The sequence below is a fragment of the Myotis nattereri genome (assembly GCF_964212035.1).
Source record: "Myotis nattereri genome assembly, chromosome: 2".
NCBI classification, from domain to species: domain Eukaryota; kingdom Metazoa; phylum Chordata; class Mammalia; order Chiroptera; family Vespertilionidae; genus Myotis; species Myotis nattereri.
In genome coordinates this window covers 71,829,208-71,854,328 of record NC_138076.1, presented here as the reverse complement: position 1 = coordinate 71,854,328, position 25,121 = coordinate 71,829,208, and positions in this window count along the sequence as shown.

Sequence of the window (25,121 nt, the reverse complement as noted above, 5' to 3'; positions counted from 1 at the left end):
ACCATGAACTCACCTGGCTGTTTCTAAGTCCTAATTGAACACAGCTCTTTTCCCACTCAGTGAATGTATCTGGAGCAAACCATACTAACTAGTAAGTTTCAGGGTAAGGGTAAGGGTTAGGGTTAGGGTTAGGGTTACTAGATTTAGATCAGGTTCCAAGTGGCTATTCAGCTATGTGTGCTGTTCTTCCACATTTTTTTCAGGCAAATTTGTTTTACTCTTTCCCAGGTTGCTATTCCACATTCTCTCCTCTTTTTGTTTTTGTTTTTTTTTTAATCTCCACACCTCTCTCCTATACCCCCTCAGTCTCAATAGAAACATTAACTTCTGAAGATAAATACTTCATCCTCTTCCCATCCAGTCTACCATCAGGCCTAACTCATCATCCATAGTCTGCTTACCCTCCTGTTTCAATTGAGGAACTGCAATTGAAATAGCAATCACTTCTGCAATATATCTTACTACTTCTTCCTATTCAAAGACTCCGCTTGTTCAGCTGCCCTGTTCCTGCCTCATCATTTGTTGACTTCTGTAGTGGAGCATCTTTCCACCAGTTTATAAACATGTTGCATATTTCATATCTTAAAAATAACAAAAGACTCCCTTGGGCACTGTGTTCTCTTCTCCAACTAACTCATTCCTCTGCACTTGTTTACAACACTATTACCTCAGAACTGTCTGCATTTACTGACTTTTATCATCTCACCTACCATTCTCTCATCTGCCTTGCTTCCCTCCTCCCTCATTGTTGGCTCCTTTCCAGTAACCCTTCCTGATTCATTCTCCTCTTTATGAAATGACCTCCTTTATCCCCTGGAATCCTTTGAAACAACATGGAAGGACCTGGAGAATATTATGCAAAGTGAAATAAGCCAGTCAGAGAAAGACAACTATCACATGACCTCACTTATATATGGAATCTAATGGATAAAATAAATTGATGAACAAAATAGATCCAGAGATATGGAAATATGGATCAAACTGACAGATCTCAGAGGAAAGGGGGTTAGGAATGGGAAGGAAGAAATTAAACAAAGAACTTATATGTACTAGCATATATGCATAGCTCATGGACACAGACAACAGTGTGGGAAAGGCCTGAGGTAGAGCAGGAGCTAGGTGGAGGGGCACAAAGGGGGGGTGGGGAGGCGGATGGGGAACTTCTGTAATACTCTCAACAATAAAAATACATTTTAAAAAATTCTAAGACAGAAGAAAGAAGCATTGTTTACATAAAGCAGAGCCCAAGGCTCTTGTAAAGACCAGGTACAAGTATTAAAAGTAAGGAGTGAGGTAATTAAATATAAATAATAAAAATAAGCTGGAAACATAAAAACCACTTTGGTAGAGAGAAAATGTCATAGTAACCTCTTTCTAAAACTCAGTGCTCACGACAATGAAGATGCTTCCATCTTTTATGGCATCATTTTCGCATTATATCTATGGGTTGAAACAGAAAGAAATATTGTTAGGACTAAACACAAACTTATCAGATTGTTTGAAGCATAAAATATCAGAAAGAATGCAACATAAATGTTAGGTTTAATCAAGCAATTGGGTTGATACCCCTCCCCCAGGAACTGGCTTTTCAGGTCATTTCACTATGGACATCCCCTTTGCTGAAGAGCACATTTCACTTGTGGTGACCACAGTCCATTATCTACCTTCCAGGTATGCATAAAGAAGTCTCCGCCCAGAAAAAATCCCTCCAAAAGTCCTTTAAAAGGCACTGACTCTCCTCACTGGGTGCTGGAGCCGTCCAGGCTCAGCCACCTGGTGTGCAGATGATTGGATGATGGAATAAATTCATAAGCCTTCACCACTCTGGCCTTGTGTGTTCCTCTTTCTGCGACCTAACAATAACTATCAAGAAAATGTAATTGACACTGAAATATAATATATATGTGTATATGTATATGTGGAATACCAGTACAATACAGCTGAATAACATTCAAAATACTTTGTCTCTATTTGCTGAATTATAAAATGACTGGGTTGAATTAGATATCTCACACACATTCTGGCTTTAATACTTTTTGATTCTATTTCAAAAATTAATGATTTGTTTCCTAGGATTTCATATTCAAGGCAGATACCAGAAGATCAAAGAGACTCTATAAAAATATAGTGGACCCTTTTTCAGTCTACTTGCTTAATTACATCCCTAAATGCACTTTTTAAAATTCATTCTTTAAAGAGCAACCATGAGAAATTCATTGCTTTGTTTTAGTTATTCAGAATGAAGCCTTGTGGGGAAAACAAATAAACAAATATTGCTGTAAATTCAATTTACTTCAATAAACATGTAAGACCTAGTGATCCTCAAGGAAACAAATATGAACAAGATATGATTTGCTACAGAAAGCAGTTTATAATATCCTAGTACTTGTAAATATATATATATATATATATATATATATATATATATATATATAATGTTTAAAAACATGCTGCACTATATTTATACTGTCAAAATATATAAGCCATCAAGAAAATTCTATGTGAGGTAGCATAGGCCTAAAAAATCAGAGATGTAGAAGAAACAGCAAAACACAGATTACCTGCAGAAAATAAGAAATTAATAAAATGTGGACAAGGCAGTAAGATAAATTCCTATTGTTGTAGCTCATTTAACATGTGGGATAAAATATAAATGTATTTTTAATGCATGGATGATTTGGTAAATTAAAGGAGTTTGCCAAAGGCTAAAACCTTCAAGAAAAATTCAAGTCTGGAATAATTAGCAGGCAATAGAACTAGAACACTCTTTGAGAGTACCTGTTACTCCCAGGTGGTCTAGAATCTGGACTTTAAATAGCTATTTGTACAAAACACAGGATCTAACATAATGGCTTTGTTAAGATTATAGATTCCAGATTTAGGTCTAGATCCATGAAGGGGATCTGAAAACAACAACCTGATTGCTTGTACTAGAGTAAATTCTTGTCACATAGAATCACGATTTAGCTCTTGTGATGATGATCCTTTCCTGAGGTTTCCTAAATAAAATCAGACACTCATGCGGGTGAGCTAAAATGACTAGGGTGGTCCCAAATCCCTACCCTGCCATTCAGCTAAAACAAGATCCTGGTTGGAGTGCACTAAGTACCAGACAGAAAGGAAAATAGCATTTTTGAAATAATTCATTTTAAAATTGGGCCAAAAGGAATCCCCACATAAAAGTTTCTAGGAATACTTGCAGTACTTCAAAATAGCTAAACATAGGAAATGATCTATTGCTTGACTAGATAAAAAATTAAACCTCTTAAACGTTTATATAAAATTCTCAATTTAAATTATTTAACAATGTTATAGTAAGCAAATATTAATCAATCAAAAGAAATACGATGTTAAGGACTAAATTGTGCCCACCCTCAATTCTCAGGTTAAAGTTCTAACTCCCTCCCCCATGTGCATGTAATGAAGATAAGACTTTAAAGGAGGTAATGTTAAATTAATGCGTAGAGGTAGAAACCTAAGGTGATAAAAACTGGAATCCTTATAGAACAGGAAGAGACACCAGAGCTCTCTCTCCTCCATCTGTAGCTACAGTGAGAAACAAGCCATCTGCCAGCCAGAAAGAGGGTGCTCACCAGAACCTGACCATGCGGGCACCCTGAGCTCAGACTTCCAACCTGCAGAACTGTGAGAAAATAATTTTCTACTTTTTAAAGCCACCCATTTATTATTAAGGTATTTCGTTAAGGCATCTCCAACTGGTTTATACTAGTATGTTGGCATATGGGCTTAAGTCCAATCAGGAGAAAGAAATTACACATAGTTTAAAAAGGGAAGTTTAGTGTAAAGAATTACTAATACTAACAGTATGTTGGAGTAATGAGGGATTAGAAAATAAGAAGTAAAATGTGTATATATATATATATATATATATATATATATATATATATATATATATATATTTCTAGGGAACATCGACACAGATAAAACAGACAAAGCACTGAGAAAAGAGCTCTCTGTAACCCAAGACTGAGTCCAGCTCTGATCGACAAGGTTTGCTGAATGGCAGAGAAGTCACTATGGTGCTGGTTCAATTAAACTTAATGAAAATCTATCCTCTAATGTACCAGGGAAAGAGCAGAGAAACTCTGCTATATAACTACACAAGGTAGATGTTGGTGGGGTGGGGAGACACTGGCAGCTATGTACTGCTGACCTTTGTGTCTTTGAGGAAACTAGTCACTGAAGAAGCCTTGCGCATTTCAGCAGCCAGGGGTTGGGGAGAAAGCCACACAGGTTGTAAGAGCCTGCCAAATGAGATAACCCTTTCTTTCTGCAATCACTCTCCAGGGCCCTCTCAGGGCCAAGTTTTACATAATGCCAATTGACAAAGAAAAAATAAACATTAAAGGGGCATATGTTCATTTTCACAGAGCAGGCAAAAAAGGATGAATTTGGAGCAGTGAAGCAATGCCTGAAATACTCAGTGTAATAGTTATATTAATGTGCACATAGTCTTTAATACTAAAATTTTTATGAGGGCTAGATAGATACTGATGCATATCCATATAAATTCCAATGGAATTGCAGGGGGAAGGAGGAATGGAGGTGGAAGAGAGTTACAGGGGTGATAAATGGTGATGGAAAAAATAAAACAAAATAAAGAAAAAAGGAAATGTTAACAATTCTAAATAAACTAGGTTTGAATTATTAAATAAATTAGCTTCAAAGTAGTTGAAGGACAATTAAGAGAACTCCAAAGAAATAATTTCATAATTGGTTGTGGAATATTTCTAGCATCCTTCATTTTTTTAGCAAGGACTAAAAATATTTAATAGTAGTTTCGTTGTTAAGGATTTAGGAAATGAGATTAACAAAATTGATAATATATTGAACATTCACAAGTAGTATATATACAAAATAATTGACCAGAAAGTTGGTAATAGATGAGTATCATAAAATTTAAAAATGTTTTTGTTACAGATCATACCCCCCCAAAAAAATAAGTCATCATCATAACAAAACAATAACAACAAAGAGAGTTACATGAATTCCAACTGTTTGAAAACTAGAATGCATACTCCTAAACAATTTATGGGCCAAAGAATAGAATAAAAATACAAATTTCATAATTTGATAAAAAGAATATATTTAGAATTGAATAATAATAAAAACCAATATCATTGTGTGTGACATAGTTAAAGCAGCATAAAGTACTAATAGGTAAAATGCCAGGCATTTTACAGGTTCCTTGAAATGGGAAAGGTGAACTTTTTTCTCTGCTGATTTTTAATAAAAAGCAAGAAATCAGGGAGAACCAAGATGGCAGCATAGGTAAACACCTGAAATTGCTGCCTCTCATAACCATTTCAAAAATACAACTAAAAGCCAAAACCGGTCTGGCTCAGTGGATAGAGCGTTGGCCTGCGGACTGAGAGGTACTGGGTTCGATTCCGGTCAAGGGCATGTACCTGAGTTGCGGGCATATCCCCGGTGGGGGATGTGCAGGAGGCGGCTGATCGATGTTTCTCTCTCATCGATGTTTCTGACTCTCTGTCTCTCTCCCTTCCTCTCTGTGGAAAATCAATAAAATATATTTAAAAAAAAAAAGAAAAAAAGAAAAAGAGGTTTTAAAAAAAAAATACAACTAAAAGAAAAAATGGACATCATCCAGAACCACAGGAAGGCTGGCTGAGCGGAAATTCTACAACTAGAAGAAAAGAGAAAAGCACACTGAGACTCAGAGGAGTTGCTGAAGTAAACTGCAGAGGTACGGAGGCGCACCCGGAAAGGACTGTCAACTGAGAACGCTGTCTTCTTTTTCAATCAGGAGGGAGACACAAGTTCCCAATGGCCTTGAACTCCAGTTCTGGGAGAGCCTCTGGGGACCCAGACTAATAAGGGGAGAAACTGGATTATCTGGCAGTGGGCGGAACTCCGGGGTTGCTTTCTCTCAGAAGTGCTTACAGTGATTACCGAGGGACACTGAGACCCGGGGCCTCTTACGGCAGGGCTGAGGATCAGCCATAGCTGTCTGCTCCGCCCTGTTGATTCCCTGAGTTGCCGCCCCACCCAAGCTGTGCGCAGGCTTTTGCATATGAATGACCTGGTCCTTTGCAATCTAAAATTACCTAACAAACTGCAGCTGGGTCAGAGGACCCAGAACATCCAAAAGAAAGCCCAAGGCCCCACAGCAGTTTGCATTGCTTTACAGCTGGGCCTCATCTGGTCACCTCCAAACCACAAAGAAAGAAGAGGAATCTGCAGATCTCTCCATAGCTCCTTCTGAGTAGCCTCAGGCAGAGGCTAAATTAGCACCTCCTTAGAGATCCAAGTGCCAGTGTACCCAGTGATCAGAGTGGGACCATCCAGATTACAACTCCTCAGATCCATAAGGGACACACTCAGGGGGCAGACTCAGTGAGCACCAAAGCCCCACTGAAGCAAGTCTTGCCCCTTAAGGGTGTATCCAGCACAGAAGTTCTCCCACTGTAGACACAGCTGATTCTCACAGCCAATTGGCCTGGTAGTCAATTCCTCCCAGTGACACCAACAACAATCAAGGCTTAACTACAACAAGACTGTGCACACAGCCCACAAAGGGGTGTACCAAGAGTGTCCACCTCAGGTAATTGGGGAGGCTGAGCCACTGGGCCCTATAGGTCACCTAGCACAGAAAGCCACTCTATCAACACAGGGAAGCAGCCAAAATGCGGAGACAAAGAAGCAGGTTACAAATGACAGAAATGGAGGAAGGCAAACTACTGGATATAGTGTTCAAAACCATGGTTATAAGGTTTTTCAAGAATTTTCTAGAAACTGCCAATAAATTAAGCAAGACCCTCAATAAGTCTAGTGAGACCCTTGAGAATATGGAAAAGGACCAACTAGAAATTAAGCATACACTGAGTGAAATAAAGAATAATATACAGAGATCCAACAGCAGACTAGAGGATTGCAAGATTCAAGTCAAAGATTTGAAGTACGAAGCAGTAAAAAACACCCAACTGGAAAATCAAAAGGAAAAAAAGAATCCAAAAATATGAAGATAGTGTAAGGAGCCTCTGGGACAACTTCAAGCGTACTAACATCCAAATTATGGTGGTTCCAGAAAAAGAGAGAGAGCAAGATATTGAAAACCCATTTGAAGTAATAATGACAGAAAATTGCCCCTACCTAGTGAAAGAAATAAACTTACAAATCCAGGAAGCGCAGAGAACCCCAAACAAAAGGAATCCAAAGAGGACCACACCAAGACACATCATAATTAAAATGCCAAGAGCAAAAGACAGAGAGAAACTTAAAAGCAACAAGAGAAAAACTGTTAGTTACCTACAAGGGAGTACCCATATGATTGTCAGCTGATTTCTCAACAGAAACTATGCAGGCCAGAAGGGAGTGGCAAGAAACATTCAAAGTGATGAATAGCAAGAACCTACAACCAAGATTACTTTATCCAGCAAAGTTATCATTCAGAATTGAAGGTCAGATAAAGAGCTTCACAGATAAGAAAAAGCTAAAGGAGTTCACCACCACCAAACCAGTATTATATGAAATGCTGAAAGGTATTCTTTAAGAAGAGGAAGAAGATCAAAAAGGTAAAGATAAAAATTATGAACAACAAATACATACCTATCAACAAGTGAATCTAAAAATCAAGTGAATTCTGATGAATAGAATAAACTGGTGAATATAATAGAATCAGGGTCATAGAAAGGGAGTGGACTGACAATTCTCGGGGGGGAAAGGGGTTTTGGGGATGCTGGAAGAGACTGGACAAAAATCGTGCACCTATGGATGAGAACAGTGGGGGTGGGGCTAAGGGCAGAGGGTGGGGTGGGTACCAGGTGGAGGGGAGCTATGGGGAAAAAAGAGAAACAACTGTAATAATCTGAACAATAAAGATTTAATTGAAAAAAAATGGGAACTCTTCAGGATAATTTGAAGAATGCATGAAAAGAGCAGGTCAATGTCACTTCAGGGGTTGCCAAGGGCAGTCATCTGCTCTTGAACTTGTGCACAAGCTCATGAAATGGAAAAATCTGCCAGGTTTATGATTCTATAACTTCATGTTTATTGGGGTTCAATTTATTTAAAATATTATTTATTGGAAGAAACATGGAAGCTGGCCTCAAACAATAACAAGCTTGATTTAATTTCTGCCATTTAATAACTGACTGATGTTCAGAAATGTATTTATTTTATTTTTTTTTACCTGTTTTCTTGCATAGAAAGTAAGGCTCATTATCTCTGAGATCTTTTTCTTGTAAGGACACTCAGTCTTCTGTCTACTATATAATTCGTTAATAACAGCCGTTGTTTCTTCCTCCCTTAACAATACTTCATGATGCTCATTGATCTCCACAACAACTTTCAGTAGATTGATAACGTGAGAGTCCAACTATGTGATTTTTGCTAACATGTTTTCCCTTTTATGAGCTTTAATCACATAGATTTTATTGATCATGTAACTGTGAAAGAAAGATCAAGGGTGTCTTACTGAGTAAATTAAAGGGTCTCTTGAAAGATGGGGCCTATATTTACAACTTGAAGTACACTATTATAGCACTATTTTTAGTCTTATCTTAATCAGAATTTTGAACATTTGTCTTTAAATTTTTTCTAACTAAATTCATTAGGCTCTAGTAATTTAAATGTGCTTTGTCAATCTCAGCAAACATATTTTATCTGTTAATATCAAAGATAATTTATATTTGTGATCTTCTCTTTCTTTTGGGATTTTTTATTGTTCTTTGTTCATAAATCATTTAAGCATTTAATATTATATGGATTTTAATGATTTCTATTAATTTTTAAGATCCAAGGACAAGATGATTAATATTATTGGTAGGAAAACAAATATCAATAATCTTACCCAGTATCAAACTATACTAAAAATCAAGCTACAGATAACACTGGTCACAGGCAAAGCACAGAGAAGTTTGTAACTTCCATTTGCAGCTTCTTTTTCTCACATAAGTTTGTGCCCTGCTTCAGATATAACAGAAAAGGTCTCTAAATAATGCATAGAATACATCAGGTACACAAAGAAACTAGTTTAGTCATAAGATGGATCAACATTATAGTATGATAATCTCTTAGCTGACACTAATATTTTCCATAAGGCTATGTTCCATAAATCCATAAATTATACATTTGCTTTTAGAATCACCATTAAAAAGTTTAATGAATGTGTTCATGAAAAGTTCTAACAAGGTCATTTTTTTCTCTTTTATTTTTTCTCTTCTCTAGCATCACCAAGTTAGGAAGGATGGATTGTAACTATCTAACACTCTGCTAACAGTATCTGTCAAATACTACTGAAGTGTAAAACAAACAAACAAACAAAAAAGTAGATCCCATTCTTCTGACTTCCTCATAAAATGCCTGTGATTCTGTCCTTTAGCAGAAAAAAAGGAAGAGTTTCCTTACAATTTAAAATGCTTCTTAGAAGTTTCCAAGAGGCAGTTTTGAATCTACTTCTCCACAAATACACAGAGATATAATAAATGCTAGTCCTTTTCTGTCAACCATATCTTGTTTCTTTTTCCTGGATATATCATTAGAAATATAGAGAAAGCTAAACCTTAGATATTTATCAAGAACAGAGAAGAGTCTGAGATTGTACCCTACTTACAAGCTGACATGTTAGCCTGCCTCAGTTTCCTGAATGCTGGCAGAAGATACAAGGTACCAGAGACAAAGAACATGACTCATGGAATTGCAGTGACTAGGATGTAAGGATTTGATGTGTTCCTAAATTGCTAATTCCCAGAGCGTGACACAAACTGATACAGGTGACACCTACACGTGCAACTGCTTATATTACAGGAGAAGAATCTTGAATTTAGAGAAACTTAGTCTTTTACTTTGGTAAGTAAGCCGGCCTTTACCCGGAAGGATACATTCTTTCAAGGATACTCTCTACTAACATCCTTGCTGAAAGACTCATTAGTGAGTTGTCTCCCAAGGATATTATGGAGGTTTTTTATTTTTATATGTTGTTACCCTTGTAGAACAATACTCTAAGGAAATTTCAAAAAAAATATATGCATGCCTAAATGTCACCGTAAAACATTTATAGGGCTTAAGTTCTAATGTTGCTAACATAAATTTAAGTTATTTTATTGTCTCATTTATAGTTCTTAACAAATTTAGCAAGATGTGTTTTTCTTCAACTTTTACGCAATCTGTTTCTTTCCTTCTCTTCTTTTCACCATTCTGGGAATAACTGTTTGTGAATATACATAAAGCAGACAGTTCTGTTAGTATAGGAATTCATCAAATTTTTGTTACAAGGACCTGTAGCTTTTGAAGGGAAGGGCTTGTTTTGGACTAAGAGCCTATCTTCATAAAAAAATTAAAAATTATCCTATTAAATGAAATCAATATAAGCTAGAAAACAGTGTGTTTGGTCCAGAGACTGTTGAATAAGAGATAATAAGGTTTTATCTGAGACATTATATTATCACAAGTAAGTTTACCATGTCCTGGAAAACTCTAACTTTGAAAAGCCTAAAGGAAATGAAGTCTTCTCTATTTTAGCTGAGGATTTCTCCTGGATGAGGCAAATTAACTAGAATAAGGAATCTGATTTCTTGGCTAGGCAAAGAATATATATATATATATATATATATATATATATATATATATATTTTTCAGTATATATTTGAAAGTAGATATTATATCTAGAAAACCTTAGTCCATTGTACTTGTGTTAATTTATTTAGATTAGTTCCAAAATGAATTTTCTGAAGGAAATACTGAAGGAGGGAATCAATAAAATGTGATTTTTACATTTCATTTGCACAAATGAAATGTAAAGGAAGCATCCGCAAAACTTACTGGGCTAAATGGCTTCTAAATAGCTGTCTTTGGTTAACCCTTTAGATATGGATATACTTCTCACTTGGTAAAGAACTGTACAGTTATAGTATTCCCTAGACAATGGGGATTTTTTAAAAAGTAAAAGGATCGTTTCATTTTAGTAATGTGCAAAAGTTATGTATGGTTAAAAAGATATTGTAAACTGTAGTTTGATGTTTGACTAAACCCCAATCAAAGTATGCAACTAAGCAACTATCTCCCTTCACTTCTAAATTATTCATATAACCATGCCAAGGTTTTCATTATGAACAGCAGTAAGTTAGTGATGCCTCTTACCCAGAGAACAATTCGACGTAGAGAACTGTGATTCAGCATACCATTTGAAAGTAGTTATTATATCTAGAAAGCCTTGATTCATTGTATTTCTGTTAATTTATTTAGATTAGGTCTAGAATAAATTTCCTGAAGGAATTACTGAAGAAGGAAATCAATAAAATGTGATTTTTATGTTTCAATTATATGAACACAACTATATATTATAAAGAATTCTGATTTTTTTTATTCATAGGAAAGAATATTACTGAAGGAAAGAAAATCAGTTGGCCTAATTGATAGGCTGATACACACTGACTAGGAATCCAGTGCTGTTTGTTATGTAATGAAGATAAGAGACAGTACTAATGATGCATTCTGTGCTGGCCCATACCAGGCCCCTAAATTCAAGGTTATTTGGGAACTTGTAGGTGGAATGCCTCAAGTGAATAAGTGTGACCCATGGGTTGAAGATCTAAGAAAATGTCACACAAATAGGTCTCAGAAACAGAGGAAGGCCGGTGAATTAGGAAGTGGATGGCCATTCCTGTGTCTGGTAAAACTTCTTTAAGAAGGAACAGTCAGACTGGCCAGTGTGGCTAGGTTGGTAAAGCATCCTCCCATGCACCAGGAGGCTGCTGATCCCATTCCCGGTCAGGGTGCAACCCAGGTTGCAGGCTCAAGGGGCAGCCAATCGATGTTTCTATTTTTCTCTCCAACTCCCTTCCTCTGTCTGAAATCAATAAACACACACACACACACACACACACACACACACACACAAACACACATATTAATAAGGAACAGTTAGGTAACATGTCCCAGTGGAAGTGTGTTAGTAGAACAGATTCAAGAGAACTGAGCAAGGAACAAGTGACAAAATAGAACCACAGATAAAACAGTTGAAAACTTTAACAGTTGAAAATTCTGCAATATGAACAACATAAAAATGAGAGTTTATCACATTAAGAAAAAATATATACATTTTCAAGGGAAAATATTAGGAGGAATCAGGCTGGGAAAAACAGACTTCAAGAATCTGTTAGTGTGTGTGTGTGTGTGTTGTGTGTGTGTGTGTGTGTGTCTTTTACTATATTTTTATTGATTTCAGAGTGGAAGGGAGAGATAGAAACATCAATGATGAGAGAGAATCATCTATAATATATATTATATGCTGCCTCCTGCACACCCCCAACTGGGGATTGAGCCCCTTGAATGGAATCAAAACTGGGACCCTTCAGTCCACAGGCTGACGCTCTCTCCACTGAGCCAAACTGGCTAGGGTGGGAATCTGTTTTAGAAAGCATACTACAGTTGGAGGAAGAGCATTCTTCCTATTTCCAACCAAATAATCCTGTTAGGGATGCCTCTCACCCAGAGGACAATGTGATGTAGAGGACTGTGATTTCGTGTATCATTTGAAAGTAGAGATTATATCTAGAAAGCTTTGATCTATTGTATTTTACATTACATGATTGTATAAACTGCCTTTAGTGTATAATAAAACATTTGGACTCATGATACAACCCCAGGATACCACTAGTGTCATCATGCTATATTTTCTACTGATTGTGTAAGGTCAAAATATGACAAATTTGTAATTTCAATGAATCTATGAAATTTTGTGCAATCAATTATTTATGTGAAAAGTCTAGAAAGGAGAATTCCTTTGTTAAATGAGGAACAGTAAATGTGTTTATTCACAACGTAATTCTAAAGCAATGAGGTGAACTATTAGGACCAACAAAAATTCTGTTTGATTCAACATCTTACAAATCAAATCTGGGAGGAAGTCAAAAATTATTACCATATCGTTCAATTCCCTTGACTGTCACACCATCATCACCACAACCACCATAGCGATCCACTGGCATCATCAACATTAACACCACTATCATCAACAACAAAACGTCTCTGCAAAATAAAAATCAGTTTCTCACTACAGACATTAAATATATTTTATATCATAGGGACAAATGTCATTCAAAAAGTTAACATCCTTTTCTCTTTCAAATACAGTTACAATAATCCTAGCAGTAATTATACTTGGTTTCTTTAGAATAAAAACCAATAATAGAAAAAAATGGAGAGAAAGGGGCAGGAGAAGCAGAAAGAGCAGCGGGAGGAAGATGAGAAAGAGGAAGAGGAAGCTGCTGAGAGATTTTGAGCATTCACGATATGCCAGACATAGTATAAGGCACTTTTGCATACATTAACCAATAGATCCTAGTAAAAATTACTATCTAAGATATATACTTTCACTATTCTTATTTCGTAATTAAGGCGAGCTTAAGAAAATTTTCCAAAGGTGTATAGTTAATAAATTGAAAAGGGGACTTAAAAAATACCTAAATTCAGAACCCAATCTCAAAAATGCTTTTTGGTATGGCATAAATATAACAAGCAGACCACATATTTTAGGGGAGTAAGAAAATTATTTTTAGAATATTATTCCTGTGCAATAGTTCCTTATTTAAAAAGTTGTCATTTACTCTTTCCTCATGGATTAGTTTATCTATAATGCATTTTTCTTTTTCCAAAACTGTGTTTAAACAGCAACATCTTTTTCCAAAACTATGTTTGTACAGCAGTTATAGCTACCATTTATCAGGTAGCATCATGGGAAATAAAGTGCTCCAACAGTATTGCACACACTCATATATTATGTAATTGACTTATCAAACAAATATATGAAATATGCCCTATTATCTCACTTTATATGTAGTAGAATATCAAGCCAATATCTTGGCTGGCAGAGTGACTTACTAAAGACTCAATTTGCATTTAGTTTATTTTGCTTTGCTACTGTAACAACTTATTTTATTCATGTTTAACAGCAGTAGATATTCATATAATAAAGTATATTTTCTAAAGCACATGTGTTTTCTAAAGCATTTTCATTTGAAAATGAGTGTAGTATCAAAACCAAAGTTATTTTCCCTTTTGGGGAAAGTTAGGCAGAGTTTTCTGTTTCTAAAGTTTTGATTCCTCTAATTCCTGACAATATCAATAGGAGTTTTCTAGATTCCAAAGCAGGGGTCCTCAGACTACTGCCCGCAGGTCACATGCGGCCAGCCGAAAATATTTATCTGGCCTGCCGTGTGTTTTTGCCGCTGCCTGTTGCTTAGCAGCCGACAAGGTGTTTTTTTTAAACTATAGTCCGGCCCTCCAATGGTCTGAGAGACAATGAACTGGCCCCCTGTTTAAAAAGTTTGAGGACTCCTGTTCCAAAGTGTAAGCACCTCTTGATCAACCAAACAAATGTACTCTTTGGACAGAAAAAAAGGAGGGAAAAGATGCAATTACTCTTAAATAGAAGGATATTGGAAGTGAATGGCTGAATGGGCACCAGTCCAAACTGGCCACCATGAACAAAGACCTGGGGGCCTGAGCCAAAGAAAAAAAACAGGCTTAATCTTAACAGAGACAGAATGGATTATTTACATAAAGCTTTGATATAAAAGCCTTGTCCTATTAAAAGGAGAGTTCAGCAGATGAAACTTCATTGTGATATGGAACAATTTGGAATAAGGCAAATGGTGCGGCAATACTGTACAGGTTTCCATAGAAGGAAGAAAGAAGATCAATGATACCTATGGTTTGAGATCTCAGGAATCTTTGTGACTTGAGAGACAAGTGTCTAATGGGTGTCATCTGTTCTAAACCAACCAAGAAACAAATATGGACATTGCTGCCCTCCTGTATGGGTACTAGAACAGATTTCACACTCATTTACAATAGTGAAAAGCCCATCATTATATTCTACCATAATTGTTGCCGACCAACCACTGAAGAGCACATTTATGCTTAAAATATTTAAGGGACTTGGGAAAGCTCATACAACTAACATTGTAAATATAGTTTTGTCTAGATCAAATCCTTTGCCCATTCTTTCTCAATAATACAGACCTTCTCTCTCTCTCAATCCTTTACATTATGTTTTGGTGAGTTGATAGAATGCTTTCAGATAGGCACCTTAGCTCCATTTTTCACAACAAAATGAATATGTAATCCTTAGGAATATTTTAGAGTTTCATTACATTTTGAGTCAAACCAAACTCTGCCAGTTCCTAGCTATTTGATTATGGACAACTTCTTAGATTCAATCTTTCTGCTTCCTTATGTAGAGACTAGAGGCCCAATGCACAAACTTTGTGCAAGAGTAGGCCTTCCTTCACCAAGCTGCCAGCACCAACTTCCCTCTGACACCAGGGACCTAGGCTTCCCTCCGGCCGCTGGCAGGCACTCAGGACTCTGGCTTCCCTCGCAGCCCCGGCTTCATCCAGAAGGTCATCTGGAAGGACGTTCAGAAGGACGTCTATATTATGCTTTTATTATTATAGATAAGGAAAACAAGTAACCTCATGCCTTGTGAAAATTAAATTAATGGATGGTGTATAATAAGTGTTAGTCACCAATGCTTTTATGAGATAAACTTACATAGGGAAGAAGATATTCACGTGGTAGGTAACATGAATAAAAGGAGATGTGAGATGTTACAAGAAAAAGAAAACGTTTGCAGCTTTACTTAAGAAATTTAGTGAAATAAATGGCTTAAAACTAGTGGCTTCAGAGCCAGAATCAGCTGCCAGTCTCTTTTGCTTGGATAAATTAATATTAAAAATAAATTTGAATACTCTACATAGGCATGATTTGTTAGGCTCCTCAGTCCAGTCCACCACCGTTTACCTGGCCTATTTTCCGCTTCGGGGTTACTCATCTTGCAGTCCGAGTTGAGTTTGTGAACCCAGACTTAAAGATGTGCTCACCAACACGTGTTTTTCGTACGTGAGAGCCTAACATCTGACCATTGCTGTTCTTTTTTTTTTTTAATTGACCTCCTCATGCTTCATACCTGTATAAATATAGATGCATCATGATAAATTCCACATTGTGCTATTTTTATTTTTACAATTTTATTTAGAGTTTTGGACTCAGAGCTCCTGTGTGACCTAACTCTGATAGGTTGTTTGTATGCTCAGCATCACTGTGCAGTTAAGCAGCTTCCCTGCTTGCTCCAGTGTCCGAGCAGTGGTTGAATTACTGTCAAGCATTAAGAGAAGCAGCCTTTAAAATTTTGTAGCCACTTTTAAGATTTAGAGGGGTTGTGTGTGATTTTTCTGGACTGGAATTTAGCCAGGAAACTATTATTTTATAGCTATATTGAGAAATATCTCAGAGCATCTTTCAGCACTAAAATAGAGACAGGAACTCATTTAATAGCACTTTCACCATCCAGGTTCCAACCTACACAAAGTTAGGACTTTGGAAAAGTATTTATGAGTGAACTCTCCTGAATCACTGATTCCACTTACTGCGGTAACTGATGTCTCCTTGGAGGTTTCCCATCTACTCAATTCACTCAGCCAGGTTTATGAGATGTGACAGGGTTGTAGTGCAAGGAGATGGCTGTTATTTATATAGAAGAGAGTAAAATATGACAGTAAACTTAGGGTAAGTTTTGCAAAGCTAGAATCCTTCCTCTAATTTTCTATGGTTATTTTCTGTAATGTCTGCTTAACTCCACCCAATCTGATATTAAACTTTACTTTCTCTATTAGAAAATATACATGTGTTGGGGAAAAGTTTGTGTTTTAAAAATCGTATTTTTTTTTCTTCTTAACAGCTTTATTGAGGTATAATTGATATTCAAAGAATTGCCCATACTTGGTGTGTCCAATTTGATGAATTTGAAAACATGAAAACACCTGTGATATCATCACTGCAATCAAGGTAATAGAACATAGAGTGAGGAAAGCCTCAACAAATAGTGTTGGGAAAACAGGATATCCACATGCAAAGAATGAACTTGTACTTCTACCTTACTCTACACAACAATCAACTCAAAATAAATGAAACACTTAAATGTAAGACCTGAAACTGTAAAACTTCTAGAAAACATAGGAGAAAGGATTCTTGTCACTGGTCTGAGAAACGATTTCTAGGGTATGACACACAAAGCACAGCCAACAAAGCAATGAGAAGTGAAATGATCTCAACCCGAGAAACTTCTTCACGGAAAAAGAAACAATAGAATGAAAATGCAATGTGTGTGTGTGTGTGTGTGTGTGTGTGTGTGTGTGTGTGTGATATTTACAAACTATGTATCTGATAAGTGGTTAATTTCCAAAATATATAAGGACCCCTGCAACTCAATATAAATCCTATATAATAAAAGGGTAATATGTAAATCAACCAAACGACTGAAAGACCCGTCTCTATGATGTGCACTGACCATCAGGGGGCAGACATTCAATTCAGGAGCTACCCCCTGGTGGTCAGTGCACTCCCACAGGGGGAGCACTCCTCAGCCAAAAGCCAGGTGACAAGGAGCGGGACTAAGCCATCAGTCAGATATCCCCTGAGGGCTCCCGGACTGCTAAAGGGTATAGACTGGGCTGAGGGACCCTCCCCCTGCCCCAGTGCAAGAATGTCATGCACTGGGCCTCTAGTATAAATATAAATAAAATAACCTGATTTAGAATGGACAAAGGGCTTGGATGGGCATTTTTCCAAAGAAGACATACAAATTAACAACAGATATATGAAAAGATGCTCAGCATCATTAATTATCAGGGAACTGCAAATCAAAATTACAATGAGACAGTGCTCTATGGCTATTATAGAAATAAATACATGCATACATACATACATACGTACATAAATGAATAAGTGGTGAAAAGGTTATATAAAAATTGGAACCCTAAATTATATATATATATATATATTAATATATATTACACACATATGTGTAAATTTATATATGTAAGATATATGAGAACTTACAGTTTTATTTGTAGGTGAGTTAGTTTAAATAAAACCATTCCATTTACTTCAAAACAATCTTATTGTCAAATGCCCACTCTCCTAAAATCCCCACACGATACTTATTGATAAAGCAAATTCAGGTTCAATAGACTTTTTTCAGTAAGTAAGAACGCCACATTGACAGAATTCACATGAAAGGTAGAAATCTAAAAAGAATAATAATATAATCTTGGAACTAGATATGATGACTGCAAAAAGAGCTTGCAAAGAAGAAAGCTGGCTGGAAACATATAGAATTTATGTTAAATTTTGGTTTGGTGGGCAGAGTGAATGAAGCAAAGGTTTTAAAATGAGGATTCATGAGTAATGCATTAGTTTTTATAAGTTACTATTTTAATTTGTTCACAGGCTTATTTTTCAGTAGCAAATATATCCGAAAGCAAGTTGCTGTGCTATTTTTGTGTGGTTTCAGTGTTAATTAGCCCAGAAACATAAAAGTATGATATTTTCTGTTCCCAGAATTTAATCCTTTATAATATACTGAAACTTATATCACTCATAGACTATATTCTCATAGGGAATTACAGACTGCCCTATATTTCCCTAGTTCAAAATATGTAAACATCAACTCGCCAACCAGTTACTATCTGCAGACTGATTAACAGATGATGTTGGAAGTCAATTTCTTTTCATTTTTCTAGGAGACATTATTATTAATTTTTCTTTTTATTGCTTAACTGATAAATACGTATCTTCATATACAATGTTTTGGACATATGCTTATTTACTTATTGGGATATTAGTAACTTTTAAAATAGTTTGTTCTCACAAATACAGTATAAAGATAATGTCTAAAATCAAACACAATTTTAAAACAAATAATTGATTCACTATGTAGATAGAAAGAAAAGAACACAATTTACTAGTTTGTAAAAACAAATGATGAAATTTCGCTCTCCTGAAAAATTGATGGGTGGTTTAATAGAAATGACTGTATTCATCAGTCATTTTATCAAGCAAAGTTTTATTGGACATGTTATTTTTAGGAAATTCAACATATGCATAACCTTTATGTACTACTCTTTACCTTTATTCTAACTACCTTCTTTCATTACTTTAAAAATTTACTTTAGTGTTATAATACCTATTTGAATCATTCCAATGTATACTTCCCCACACATGCTTTACTTTGTATCTTAGAATGCAGATGCTAAGCTATATTTTGATTTCAAGAGATTTTAGTATGAAATATGTTCACACAAAAGATTTTGTGTTAGACAAAAGATTTCCTGACCAACAAAATTTTATTGCTGAGCTAAACTATTATTAAATGTCTTTACCTAACCTATGTTTTCAGTTTTTCTCAAGACTTTTTCTTAACACATGTTCTCTAACAGTATTTTGTTGTTTGATGTCTCATTGTACAAAATAAGATCACAATAGGCTATAAATTCTGTATCCCACATCAATATAGACAAGATTTGGAAAACAGTACCATTAAAGCAACATTTCAATAAGAACAGTTGTCACGCTTACTTTCTGATCAATAATCATCTCAAATTATGTGATACTCTTGTTTTTTCATACTTCAAACCCTCATTCTCCTAATATTGCAATTGTGTTCCTTTGTTACCACCTGCAATATACTTTAATGTACCCAGATCAACCAAAACCATCTCTTTTCCTTTAGGTGTGTCTTTCTTCTAGCCCTAAAATGATGTTACTTTTGGAGAAATATAATTGAAAACAAAATATCTTGCCAACTCAGAAAACTTTCCCACAAAGGTAGAATATACAGAAAGTAGTGTCATTGTTTAACAGAATAAACGTAAAACCAGAACGTGCTGCACATCACGGGCAATCCTCTAAGAGGCTGCAAAGATATAAATCTATCCTTTTCTACACCCACGCAGATACACCCCATTATTTACATGTTCTCCAGATAAACAATGACTAATCTATGAGTAACAGGACTTGATAGCACCATGCATCATCAATATTTCATCATAGATTCATTTGGTAATTAGGGTGGCCATCTGTGTTAGTTAATTGGCTTTATCCACAGGAAAAATAAACCTCCCATATCTTTGTGACAGGAGGGAGTTTGGCAAGTTGGAGGGATGTGGTCATGGAACTTAGGTCCCTACCATTCCACAAACTGGGACATGAGAGAGCTGTCTTCCTTGATGATTACATTCTTAAAGAGATGGCCCCTAGGTCCTTGAGGAGGAAGTTCCAGGCATTACTCTGGCAAAAGGCTGATGTGCTGGTTGTTGTTGTTGTTACCTTAAATATTTTATTAATTTTATTTTCAGAATAGGTTCTACATTTATTATTATTTTATATTAATTTCAGTTGTGCAACATAAGTGGTTGTGGAATCATATACTTTACAAAGTGTTCTCCCCCTGATAGTTCCAGTACCCACATGGCCCCATAAATAGTTATTTGATTTACCTTTAAAAATTCTTCCACACATTTTTAAAAGAGAAAGAGATTACACGTTTTTCAAAGTAAAAAGTCTAAGAAAACAGTGGAGGAGAAGTCTTTTTTCTTACTTTCAACAGATAGCTTTTAGCCAATAATTTTGAGTATTTACTCTTACACTATTGAATTAGTCCTGGCTCTCCAGAGAAACAGAACCAGTAGAATATTTATTGGTTTATGTGGTTATGGAGGCTGAGAAATCCAAATACCAATAGCCGGAGCTCCAGGAAAGCGGATGGAATTGTTATCAGTCCAAAGGCCTGAGAACCAGAAAGAGCTGATAAAATAGTTCCAGTCGGAAAGCCAGCAGCCTCGGGATACAAGGAGAGCTGACATTTTAGTCCTAGATGAAGGAGGAGTTCTTTCTTACTTAGGGAGGATCAGCCCCCGCTCCATACCACCCTCCTGTCCCCTCCCCATAAACCTCCCCACACCTATTTTTCTGTTCAGGCCTTCTATAGGAGGGGGCAATCTTCCTCCCTCAGTCTACTGATTCAAATATTAAGCTCATCCAAATACTTTCCCAGAAACATACAGAATATTTTACCAAAAATACTAGTACTTGGATATCTCCTAACCCAGTCAAATCGACACATTAAATTGACCATCACAATTATCAAGTTGAGTATTAAATAAAGTACCCAACTTCATTCTCATTACCTTAAGAAAATTTTTTTTTCTCAATAATTTTTCTCTCTCCAGTTTTTACATTAGCATAGCACGTTAGATATCATTTGAAAAGAGTGAATACAATTTTGAATAAAATTTTAGGAGCACAATACCCGGCACTAATAATTTCCTATTTATAGCCAAAAGAAACCTTTTCCACTTAGCATATGATATAAAGGTTATCCTTTCTTTCCCAATCTTACACTACTAATTTTTACTAGCAAAATTATATAAAACCTCTGTTTATTTATTTTAAACTTAAAACACTTAATTTTTAAAATTAAAGTTACTGGGCTCACTTGAAATGGTGGCAAACAAGATACAAACTAACAGAAAAGAAAGCCATATTGATAGCTACATTGAATGGTTTATGTCTTGTTTGCTACCTTATCAAACTCCTTTCTGAACAACCCCATTGGTAATTCAGGAAGTAAAAAATCTAACTCCAGCCTAATTTGTTGATGTATTTTTTCCAGTTTCATCCCATATTCTGTGCTTCAATTAACTTGTATCTTTTTATTGACTGCAAGTTCTACAGTTCCCTCTCTTTTATTTTTCTTAAGCCATTGCCACAACTGGAAATGCTCTCACCTCTATAATTTTGCTGTTTGTCTTACTTACCGTTTAGTGTTCACCTCTATGATCATAGTCTCCTTAGATCTTGACACATCTTTCACCTGCAAGTATATCTTAAATCTTTTGAAAACCCTAAATCTTTCTCTCACAGTATTTGTCATATTCAAGTCTACCATGCTTGTGTTCATATTTTCTTCCTCCAAAATATTTTTACTTCGCGCAGTGAAGGCTGCATTTTTTCTGTCCCTCATACTCTTTGGCAGTGTATCCTTGGTTATGTGTTAAATACATGAATCAATGTACTGACAGCTACATGTAGGGTACTTTAATATAACTTCTTTCTGCATCTCTAAATGTCTTGTATGCAGGTATTCCCCAGAGAAAATTTACACTACAAAGAGGAATAATTATCATAGTAATTAAATTCAGAGACAGTAACATTAACATAGGCCTTTTTTAAAAAAAAACATTATTAGGAAGAAAATGTGAGTGAGTTTTACTGCCTATGCTAAGCTTAACTGTATTTGAAAGCAAGTAAATATTCTGAATAGCTCAAAATGCATTTTGATTTTAAAATGTTAGAATTTTGATCATTAGGTGCCCTGGGACTGAAATATATAATTTGTTAGAGTGGATTGTGAGTAGAAAATCTTAATATCACCTTCATCATAATAAATAAAGCATAAGAACAAATTGAGGGGAGTTAGGGAAATCAACCAATAAAAAAATGTTTCTCCCCCAAAACAATTGGTTTTCCACCTGTAATTTTTTTTTTTTTCTGTCACAACTTCAAAGAAATTTCTGGCATCAATATTCCAGAAGTTCTGTAAAAAAAAAATGCATCATTCGGGCCCTAGCTGGTTTGGCTTGGTGGATAGAGCATCAGCCTGCAGACTGAAGGGTCCCAGGTTTGATGCCAGTAAGGGCACATGCCCAGGTTGCCGGGGTTGCTGGCTCAGTCCTCAGTGGGGGGCGTGCAGGAGGTAGCCAATCAATGATTCTCTCTCATCATTGATGTTTCTCTCTCTCTCTCCCTCTTCCTTCCTCTTTGAAATCAATAAAAATATATTTTTTAAAAAAGCATCATTCAGGTTGTGTGCTAAATATGTAAATTTGAGAAAGAAAACAGTATTATAATTATATTTACGGTTTTTATTTTATTTTGAACTCGCACCTTTGAATGTGGTTTAACTCAAATATTACATTATAATGGCTATCTAAAACAAGTTTAAAATTCTGTAGTATGATTTTTCTCCCTGAATTGTCAAAAAGCAATAGAATAAAATGTAAATGATATTACAGGCCACTAGTCACCACATTATAGGGTTGTACCTTAAAGTATACACTTCAGTAATATGTACAATACAGTTTTAAATGGTTCAGTTGATAGGTTTTACATTTTTCTTCTGGAAAACCATAATGCAATATGATTCATAATTGTTCTATTGCCTAGAACATTTTTTTAGGATGTTGCTTGTTTTCTTGTTTTAATTAATTTCTTGTTTCAGTTTTCTTGTTTTAATAACACAGTTTAATTTTTGATTTGTGTAATTTCTTAATAACATAATTTATATTATTGGACTATTGTTAATACTATCAAATTTATATAATGTTAGATATTTTAACATTTATTTTATACATCAACTCTTCTCAATCTTAATAATAAAATTAAGATAGAGTCATTGATTGAATATATTATGGTCAGGTATTATTTTAAGTACTTTTCATGTATTTGTCATATTCAACTCTTTTGAGATAAATACTGTTTAGCTCCATTTATGGATGAAAAAATAAAGAGATATAATGATTGGCTATCTTACTAAAGATGACACCACTTCAAAGTGGTACAATCTGAAGACAAAATCCATACATTATAGTTGAAAAATCTTCACTCTTATCCAGTGTACTCACTGCTTTTTGGCATTTAACTTTAACATAGTCAAAATATGATCAGTATGCAAGTTATTATTTAGAAAATTATTTTTGTGCCTCACTTCTTCAAACTACATAATTACTTTTTGATTCAAATTTTACACACTTCAAAAACACATCTATTCAACATTTTAAAGCAATGTAAAAATAAGAATGATAAGAGATTAATCAAAGGACTTGTATCCATACATAAAAGCATGCCAATGGGCACAGACAATAGGGGGTGGGGGCAAATGATGAGAAGTCAATGGGGGGAAAAGGAGACACAGGTAAAACTTTCAACAATAAAAATTTTTTTAAAATATAATATCCTACACATATGTTCTTCATCTCGTAATGCATTACACCTGTGCTTTCTTAGTGTTGTAATCTTTGTAACCATATTCAGAAAATTGTTCATTTTTCTCTATTAATTTTTGCCTATTGTTGTCACAAAAGTTGCTATATGCAATTAAAGTTTACTTCCAAACTCTGTCTGAATTTTGTAGTCTGTTTATTCACCATATGTCATGAAACTGTCCATTTTAAATCCCCCTACCTTATTCTTTTATTTTCCTTCACCAACATCCCTACATAACTTTCTCCATAAAATGTTATTACACCAGATATTATTTTTAAAGAATAAAGCAAAATGTTATTGACCTATGAACCCCAAAATATCAGAAAAACCCAATGTATTCAATTTCCAAATTTCAAATATCATAAACTCTATTTTCTCAAATGAATGCAATATAATAATGGAATCTAAATAGAATGAAAATATCCTTCAGCCAAGATATTATGCAATGTACTTTGAGACTTTAAAAACAATTTTCTATAGTTAATTAGTTAAAATGGAACTATTTTTTTTGTAAAGCAAAAAATGTAATACAAAATATTTGAAAATTATTTCCTCTGCTATCTTTTTTAGCAGAAATTAGAAAAGGTAATTTGTTTTTGCTGCAGCTCCCAAATTTCTTGGATTCTATTTAACCTTCAAAAATAAACTGCAGAACTATTCTTATAATTGTTATTCAATTAATAACAAATTAATTAAAAGGAAACCCTTACTTTTAGCGAAAAAATACTTTTCAGCACCATTGATATTCAAAAATAAGTGGATTATAATATTATAATAGAACTTTATGAATTTTCCAACTTACATCCAAAGATTTAAAATAAAACACAAGCCCTGACTGCTTTGGCTCAGTGGATAGAGCGTAAGCCTGTGGACTGAAGGGTCCCAAGTTCAATTCCAGTCAAGGGCATGTACCTTGGTTGCGGGCACATCCCCAGTAGGGAGTGTGCAGGAGGCAGCTGATCAATGTTTCTCTCTCATCAATGTTTCTAACTCTCTATCCCTCTCCCTTCATCTTTGTAAAAAATCAATAAAATATACTTTTTAAAAAAATAAAACACAAGAAGAGCTTTAATATAGTTGACTTATGGCCAATTAAAGCCAATGGTCTATCTTAGATAGTATTACTCTAGCAATTTAAGAAGTCATCAGTATCAAATTATTAGTAATGTCCCTCAATCATTTTTAATGCCTTAGATAGTTTATTATTTATCCCTCTGCTATCTCTGTTCTCTGTTTCTTCTCTTTGCAATCTT